Source organism: Coloeus monedula (assembly GCF_965178545.1).
Source record: "Coloeus monedula genome assembly, chromosome: 1".
In the NCBI taxonomy this organism is placed as follows: Eukaryota; Metazoa; Chordata; class Aves; order Passeriformes; family Corvidae; genus Coloeus; species Coloeus monedula.
This window is the reverse complement of record NC_138781.1, coordinates 150,471,634-150,480,316: the sequence shown is the minus strand read 5'-3', so window position 1 is coordinate 150,480,316 and position 8,683 is coordinate 150,471,634. Positions and strand designations below refer to the sequence as shown.

General features: G+C 43.2%; 1 protein-coding gene across 2 annotated transcripts in view; it reads left to right on the top strand.

Annotated features, from left to right (window-relative positions):
• Nucleotides 1-268: 268 nt before the first annotated feature.
• CYRIB (CYFIP related Rac1 interactor B) overlaps nucleotides 269-8,683 on the top strand; it is a 76,060-nt gene continuing 67,645 nt past the window's right edge. For both annotated transcript variants that reach the window (XM_082284926.1, XM_082284928.1), the window contains exon 1: nucleotides 269-501. The gene's annotated coding sequence lies outside the window, so the exon portion shown is untranslated. The remainder of the gene's footprint in view (nucleotides 502-8,683) is intronic.

The following is an 8,683-nucleotide window of genomic DNA, read 5'->3' as shown; positions in this document are numbered from 1 at the left end:
AATGCACCAGAAGCACGCAACTGGCTTAATCAATAGCGTTGTTTGAGTGACTTTAATGACCAGCTCGTGGGGGGCTGCGGGAAGACGGCGGCCCCTTTAAGGGGCTTGCCCCACTCGGCGCCTCACCCGCCCGCCTCTCTTTCGCTCCCCCGCCCCTGCCCGAGACACTCGGAGTCGAAGCAGGTGCATGCGCAGTGCGGTGCCGGCCGGGCGCGCATGCGCAGTCACCTGCTGCTGGCCGCCCCCCGGTACATCCGGGTCAGCGCACGCCCGCCCGCACGGCCGGTGCCCGCGGTGCTGTGCGGCCGCTCCCCCCCCCCGCTCCCCCCTCCCCGCGCGCGCTCCCGCCGCCCGCGCGCGCTCCCGGCGCGCTCCCGCCACCAGCGCGCGCTGCTCCGTCGCCGCTCCGGCCGAGCGGGGGAGGCGGCGGCTCCGGCTCCGCTCCCGATCGCCGTCCCGCTCCGGATCCCGGTCCCGCATCGCCGAGCGCGGGGCGGCTCGGTGAGTGCCAGCGGCGCGGAGGGCGGGAGGGGCCGGGCGGGGCGCTCTCCGCTGCATCCCCCGTGTTACCTCGGCGCCTGCGGCGCGACCCCCGCCCCGTTCCCGCGGGGCCCCCGTTCCCCGCCCGGCTCCAGCTGTTGATCTCCCCGCTCCCCCAGCGCTTCGCAACTTCTCCCGTCCCGCCGCCGCTTCCCCTCGCACGGCGAGGAGGGGCCCCGGGGCGCGGGGGAAGCGGCGACCGCTGCTCCCTCGCCGGGGGAAGCACGCGGGTCACCAGGGACTGGCTGCCCTGCCCTGGGCTTCCCCGGCGCTCCGGCGGCTCCTTCTCCCTGTCGCGGGCACGGGGTCTGGTTGGCACCCGGTGCGAGTGCGGGCGGCTCCCCTGGGATGCAGGTAGCGCCGCGGGATGGAGTGACAGTGTTAATGGATAACGGGAGCAGCGGGAGGGGGAGACCTCTTGAAGGGGCATCTGCAGTCTTTCGGAGTGTGGCTGAGCATGCAGCGGGTTAAGCGGAATACAGGGATCGTAGCATATTTGTCATGGTTAGGGTGTATCCTGCAGGTTTGTGTGCGGCGCTGTGATGCTGGGACTGTAATTACAGGTGGGGTGAAGGTGAATTTGGAGTCTGTAACAGGAGAGTGTTGTTTCTAACCTATTCATTATATAGCTGATAAAGTCAAATTTTAATTGCATTATAATTTTCTCCCGTGTAATTCGAGAATAAGGATGCCTGCAACTTAATTTTGTTTTGTTACTTGTTAATCTGGTGTCATATCTCACTTGGTCGTAAAGTATAAGAAGCTTCTTCACAGAAACATTTCAGATACCAAAGAAATCAAGAGACTGTGTGTTGCGAAGGTTTTTGAAGTTTTTTTTTCTTTATCTGTTCCATAGCATCAGCATCCTGGATCCAAATGTCAGCAATAGTGTGACAGCTGTCATACTACTGTGTTAGTGGAGTCTTACTAACATTTAAATCTGTCATTCTGAGTTTCTGGTAACATAGTATGGAAATACAAGTGTACATTAGCATGAATGTTAATCCTTAAACCAGTAAAACATTTTCTAGATTGATCTGATAATCTGGATTCTTCCTTATTACTGTTTCTAATGGTAAAAATTGCAAAGTCTCTTTTGCTCAAATTCTCTCCCCTCTCATTGGAAGAATCTTCTTTCTTTGTGCTCTGACTACTTGGACTTTAAATACAGCTATTAGTTAATGAGCATTTTCTGTTGTAGGTTGTAGCAGATACAGATGTTAGACAGTAAACAGCCTGAGATTACTGTTGTCAAGGTTGGAACATGGATCCAAATTTGAAAGGTTCTCCCAACAAATACCTTTGTTCAGCAAGGTGTGTTTTGCAGAATGTACCTTTGGTTCTGTGTGGCAAGCTTAACAGCAAAATCCTAAACCACATGAATAAGATACTGCTGTTACATGAAGTTGGATTGTTTCTTGCCTGGCATACAGAGAGTATTCTATTGTTGAAACAGAAACTTTGAGTAGGAGAGAAGATAGCTTTTTATCCCAGTCAGACTGTCAGATTTGTTACTGCATATATTAGCTGTCTGAGAGCAGGGGCTGTGGAAAGAAGTGATCCCAGGATCTGTTTTAAAATATCCCTGTCAAGAAGTACCACGGTTGTATGAAAGTAAGGAATGAATTTGATCCCATCTGTTGTACGACTTCCATTTGTCATCAGGTGCTCTAGATTTTCTTCCTTGTTTGCAGTTTAGCTGGGGCCACCTGAGGGGACAGATTAAAGAAGAGATTGTCTTCTGAAAGTCTCTGCCTCTTCCTGTGAAACCTTCCCTCCACTGGCTGTGGAAACCTGATGTCAGCCAGTTCTCTTCTTGCACACAAAACTGTCCTGTCCCTTTATCTGAGTTTTGTGTGAGTCTTAATCTCTTAATAAAAAGAAGAAATGAATCAATTTTTTATTGTGTCTATCAATAGTTATATATATTTGCAAAATAATTAATTGTTAAATTAATTGAATGCAATAGTTTAAAGACACTTATGTGGGGACCTTAAGGTATCTGTCACCAGATCTCTAACAGCGCTCACTAAACACTTGGAATTAATACTGTAAAGAGACAGAAGGGTGGGGAATATTTGTATTGCAAACTACTGAATTATTGAGTAATACAGTAACAGAAATTGTCTCTGTCATTTGGAAAAGCATATGTAGGGGCCACTTTGGATTTTTGCAGCTGCTTTGGCATGGTAAACATAAATGCAGATTTTTTTCCTCTCACTGTGTATTTTGGAGAATACAGACACACAAACAGCCTGCAGTCCACTTTTTCTTGTGCCTGCCTGCCAGCTGGGGGCATAGATGGAACCAACGCATATCTTGATGTAATGGAGACAGGCAAAATTAAAGCTTGTGTGCAAGGAGTTGGATTTGTTTCTTCAGCAGATTTGTGTGTGGCTGCTGTAGTTCATTTGTTTGGTGGTTTCTCAGAAATGATGGTGCTAGTGTAAGTCAAGGTTGTCACCTTTGCTTGTCCTTCCTAAAGGCTTGTTCTCTTTAATTATACCAAGAGTTTCTGTAGTTGATGTTGATGGGCATGAGTTGAGAATGACTCCTGTTCATTAAGGTAATGTTAACTACCCTGAAGTATATTACAAATCGATTTTATGAGACACGTTCATTGTAAAAATACTTGAAAATGTATCTTCAAAGCTGAAATATTTTGAGTGTTGTCAAATTGCATCTCATGGATTATCAGCTGTCAAGCAAATGTGCTACAGGCAAGGCATGCAGCTCATGTGAATATATTTGCTGAATCCACACAAGGCTTGAATGTCAGTGCCAGCTCCTGTGCTTAGAACCAGGATGCAGAGAGTCATCCTGGTAGTCATTTTGGTCCAACTGAGTCCCTCTGGCCTCTCAACATGGCTTCAGAGGCGATTGAGAGTGCAGGGACTGGGGATATGAAGGCAACTGTGCTTGGATTGGAAAGAGTTAAGCTCTGGGGACCCTGAGGCATTGGCACTGCTTATTAGCCATGGCACCTGAAATACATGCATCAGTTAGGCAGGGTAAGAATTATTTCAAATAATTTTCCAGCTGTAAATGTTGGCCACTTGTATGTACCATTTGATGTCTTTTCTACTCCCATTCATTTCCGTATATTAAGAGCGGTTTTAAATAAATGGATGGTCCTCTTGCAGACTTCTTAAGTTTTCCTTTATTATTAATCTATGGCCATATAAACTTTACTTAGGAGTATCAGTATTTTCTTCCTTGGGATCGTGGAAAATTTAGCACCTCTACCCAATGCTGAGAAATCTTCATTTCTCTTCATGTGTATGGAGACAGGGACTTACTTGATTGCCTTTAATTTCAGGATCTTTTATAAAATCACCTCAGTTTCCCCCCATCTGTGATTCAAGAATTTTCTCTCGAGTGCCACAAGTTGGCTGCTGCAGCTGGCAGAGTGTTTCCAACTGTCTAAAATTTGCTGAGAGTAATAGGCTCTTATATAGGCGCTGTTTTATATTTGCAGTTCCAGTGCTTACTGGGGATACGTGTATTGCAATCATGTAAACAGCAGAGCTTAACAGAAACCAGTAACAAACAATGAGCAGTTTTAGAATTGACTAGGTAAAGCTGAAAGTGTTTTTAGTTGCAGCATTTTCTCCTGTGTTCCCCATCCCCTGTGGTTTTAATTGCATTCTGCTTTGTAGAAATGGCATTTTGTTCTCTCTGTCACGTGAAAGTCTGATGTAGAGAGAATAGCTTCACTGTGGAAACAGTGGAACTAGTTACAGGCAAAACATAATTGAAAGGTGCGGGGAAAATAGTGAGTTCTTTGGCCTTTCACTCATGATCATTTGAATTTCAGGATAGTTGTAAGACAGTCAGTAAGGGCTGACCCTGTCCTTCTCAGTCTGTTTGTGTGGGTTATTCAGAATTCAGATCGGTTGTTACAATCTTTGTTGTCTTGTTATTCTGCCCTTTTCATTTACTGTTGCTATCGAATACAGTGATATTGATGAAATGTTTAGTAATTTATTTCTGGTGAACTCTAATGATGTTAATGCTGTTCATGAAATTGATTTGTAAAAGGATTTTTAGTACCAGACTTATTATCTTTGAGTGTTCTTTAGCATTGCTTTTTCAGCACCTAGAAGAAGAATTTTCATGTTTCTAGTACCTGGACAAGTATTGACTAATTTGTGTGTCTTGGGAAAGGCTGTTTGCCTTATTTGCACTAACCTAAAGTTCTGATGCTGCATTTAGGGAATGGTATATGACTGACCAAACCTGCCATTTTTTTTCTACTACATGAAATCATTGGGGGACTGTAGGAAAAATTGGGGACCAAATATCTCTGAAACAAAGAGATTGTACATAAATACAATATTCAAGTGTTTAAAACTAGTTTTCTCTAATGATGTTTGTTTGGGAGGATATATTTTTATTCAATTACTCCCATTCAGTGAAAGTGCTCTATGGTTTGTGGTCTTAATTACTAAGTGCTGGACTGTTTCTCTGGCTTGTATCTACAGCACTTGGGATTCCCAGGTGGTCCCTGTGCAAACAGTGTGACTGGGTCTGGGACAGCTTAGCTTGTGAGATTTGAGTGTGTTCAATTTGGTATGGCTGTAGCTACAAAAATAGCTTGCCTTGCAAAACAGGCCTTCTGTCTGCCACCCACACCAAAACCTAAAGCTTGATCCTGTAGGCAGTTAATACGTTTTATCTGGGAGGCTGATTCCATCAGCAAATGCTTTACCTGAAATTGGTGTCCACCAGGCAAAAAAAAAAATCTTATATTGGTAATCACTTTATATATAAGAAAGTGCAGCAGAACGCTGTCCTAGATATATTTTTAAAAGCACTTTTTACTTCAGACTACAGGGCTTAAATGTTCCCCAGTAGCAGGAGGCTGTTCTGTGAGCAAATTCTGTTTAACTGGCGTAGTTCAAAAGACTCTTAAATTCAGCCATGAGGCAATTCTGGTTCTCCTTCAGTCCTAGATGATTAAATTAAATGGAGTGTTAGCGTGAGTAACTTTTTCTGGTGTACTACACAAGGTAATAGACGAGTTCCTAGGAGCCCTAGTTGTAAATTAGGTGACTGGAAAGCTCCGTTTCTGTGTCTAGTGGCTGTAGCAGTTGAATAACTTCAAAAGTTAGATCTAATTGCGTATTCTTCCAGTCAGGTGTGGCACTGGATGATGGCTTGTTCTCCTTTTTATTATAGCCATCTTGAGGGTAACATCCTCACGGAAATGGATTTCTTGCCTTTTTGTGTTGCACAACAAAGGTGTTTGTTTCAGTCTCTGATGTACAAATCAGTTTGACCCTCTCCTGAATAAAAAAAAAGAGAATTAAAAAAAACAGAAAAAACCAACCAAACAAAAAAAAAAACCCAGAAAACCAGACACTTTTCTGATTCTAGCACTGTCATTTTGGAAAAAAAAAAGCTGTGAGAATTTATAAGAAATACATTCATAGCAGGGTTGTTTTTTTTGTTTGTTTTGGCGGTTTGGTTGTTTTTTTTTTTTTTTTTTTTTTTTTAACAAAACCTTCCTGTTTAGTGTCCTTGAAAGTGAAAATTCTCAAGCAAAGTGCATTCTGGGCATGAAAAGCCAGTTCATTTCTTGTTGTATTTGCACCTTTTATGTGCTGAGACATACAGTTACTTGAAACTGTTCCCTTCAAAGGTGGAAGTGAAATATGTAACCACTAGACTTCATGAGGCTCAAAGATAAAATTGCTGACCTTTTATATAAATGAAGATCATACAGACAAGAGAGAGCATTGTGTAAGGATTGCTTATGGAAGCAGTTAATTGATTCGGAGTTTAGATTTCCTGCTTCTGTGTAGAAGCTCTGTGTGGAGATGTGGATTTGTCAGCTGAACAGGCAATTGAATTGTAATGATGGTTTTGAATCTTTTGCTATGGCTACTTTGCTTGTTCCCGTGTATAACTGACTAAAGTCATGTTCTTCTAAGCACTAAAATAGTAAATGCTTTACCTGTTCTTACCTTTGCATCTCGGAGTTCAGAGCTGAATTAGTTTCTTAGCAGGAGTAACAGAATAGCATAATCTAGTTGATATCTCCAGCCTTGAAGTTTGGAGAGCAATCCTGCAAGAACTTTCAACTAGCCTAACAAAGCCCAAGTTGTTTTCTTATCTCTTCTGAAGTTTCCGGTTTTAGCAGTGTTCGAAGCTGTTATGGGGAAACTCTCCATTATTCTGTGACTCTGGCTTCTTAATAAACATAGGGTAGAATTGTGTCCCGCTGGGAAACTCACTGTAGGTGTGACTGGCAGTAGAGTCTAGTAAATGGCAGTGTAAGAGACTATTGATTAAGATCTAATATTTTGAGTGTGACATAATATTGATGTTAATATTGTGTCAGGTTTTCAAAGGAATTTCAGTCAAATGACTTCAGTAACTGCCAAAAGTGAAGCTTGGAAACAGATGTTGTAATGGGAGTCTTAAAATTTGACAGCTCTTCAAATAACTTTAGTGCGTCTCAGCTTTAGAGCAGAGTGTTTTTGCAGGGCTGATGCCTCTTGCTTTGCTTTTCTCCCTGTCCCTAGTCCAGAATGGGCCTCAGTTTGACCCCATCACAGTCCTATGAAAACTCATGCTCTAATAAACATGTATCCAGGCAGGCAGCATGGAAGAAGAAACAGGTTTGGATGGAGAGGATGGCTGAGGTGAGGAGAGATGGCAATTAATTAGGAGAAGGAGCAGGTCACTTTGAGTTGAAAGAAGGGAAGAATATTAATTAGAATCTGGGACTGAGTTAGGCCCAGGTTGATGATAAACTAGCAGAGAGGTTGGGTTGTGAGCTCTTTGGCTGTGTGGAAAGTGTTGGTCAGTACTGAGGAAGTGTGTAGGAGTGATGCTGCATCTCACCCAGCATCTTGGGGACATCATGGAAAATGAGGACTTGCTGGACAGAGAAAATATGTAAAAGAGAGCTGATGGGCAGGGAACAGTGGACAGGAGGAGTATTTTGTAAAGAAATAGGTCTGTTGGACAAGGAACTTGTGATGGTAAAAGCAGAGTTAGAAAATCTGTAAGGAAGGGACTAAAGTGAAATAAAACAGTTTTGTCCATTGCCATTAGTAGCCAACATGTCTTCACTACTTTAGCTTAATATGTATCTCTGAGTGGTAAAAATTGATGTTGTGAGCAAATGGTTCTGATTCTGGTTGTGTGCTGTGTAACCAAGAGGATGAATTGTCTGGGCTCATTTCCTGGTTAAGAGTTTATACCGCTAGGCTACAAAGCAGTGCTCAAAAGTCCAGAAATTGCAGAAAGCAAGCAGCCGTGAATTAATACATAATTGGAGACCATTTCTTCCATTAGTTCCTTCCTTCATCCCCCCCTCAGGTGTCTGGTGCTAGTTTAGCCAACATAGTGCTCAACAGTATGTCTTCATTGCTTTAGACTTTAGTACCATGCTCTTGCTAGATTGCTCCAGAGATACAGGTAATTTCCTCATGGATAGTCTGGTACTGCTTTCTGTAAAGTTATCTATTATCAGAATGGTCTAGTGAGATGAGGAAGTAGTTTGCTTCCTATTTTACACAAGGAGCAAAGGCACAGAGAAGTTCAGTTAGTTTTGCATGGTTAGAAATGACTGTAACCTGACTCTTTTTAGACTGGTTTTACATATTGCAGTCACATCTCCATGGAACTTGCTACTTTTCTTTTGCTCTGATTCCTTTCTAATAATGAATTCTTACTTCACACTTGTTTCTTGTTTTTTTTAGTCTCTTTGGGCATGTAGCTGCCCTAATCGAATCGGAGAACCAGGCAGTGCTCCAGGTCTTGCAGGTTGTTGCAGCAGCAGCACATGGCCATCAAAAGGCAAAGTTGTTTCTACTTTCTTCTCTTGTAACTATGTAGCTTGCTCAGAGAAATGAGGAAGTGTTAATTCCGGCATTGTGTGACTCTGGAGAACTTGTACTCTGGTGTTAGTAGCTCCTTTAAACATTTGGTATTGATGCGTTCCTTCTCTGTGCAGTATTCACACAGCTTTAGGGCCAAACAGGCACATGTTGTGAAAAGACACCTACTTGGTGTTTAGATGTTATGGAGGAGTTAAAGTGCTGCTGCAGCCTTATTAACAGAATTGTGGGCAATGAATTCCTTTCTCTGCTTTATGGTGAAGGAAGGAGGAATGGGCTGGTTTTTATTT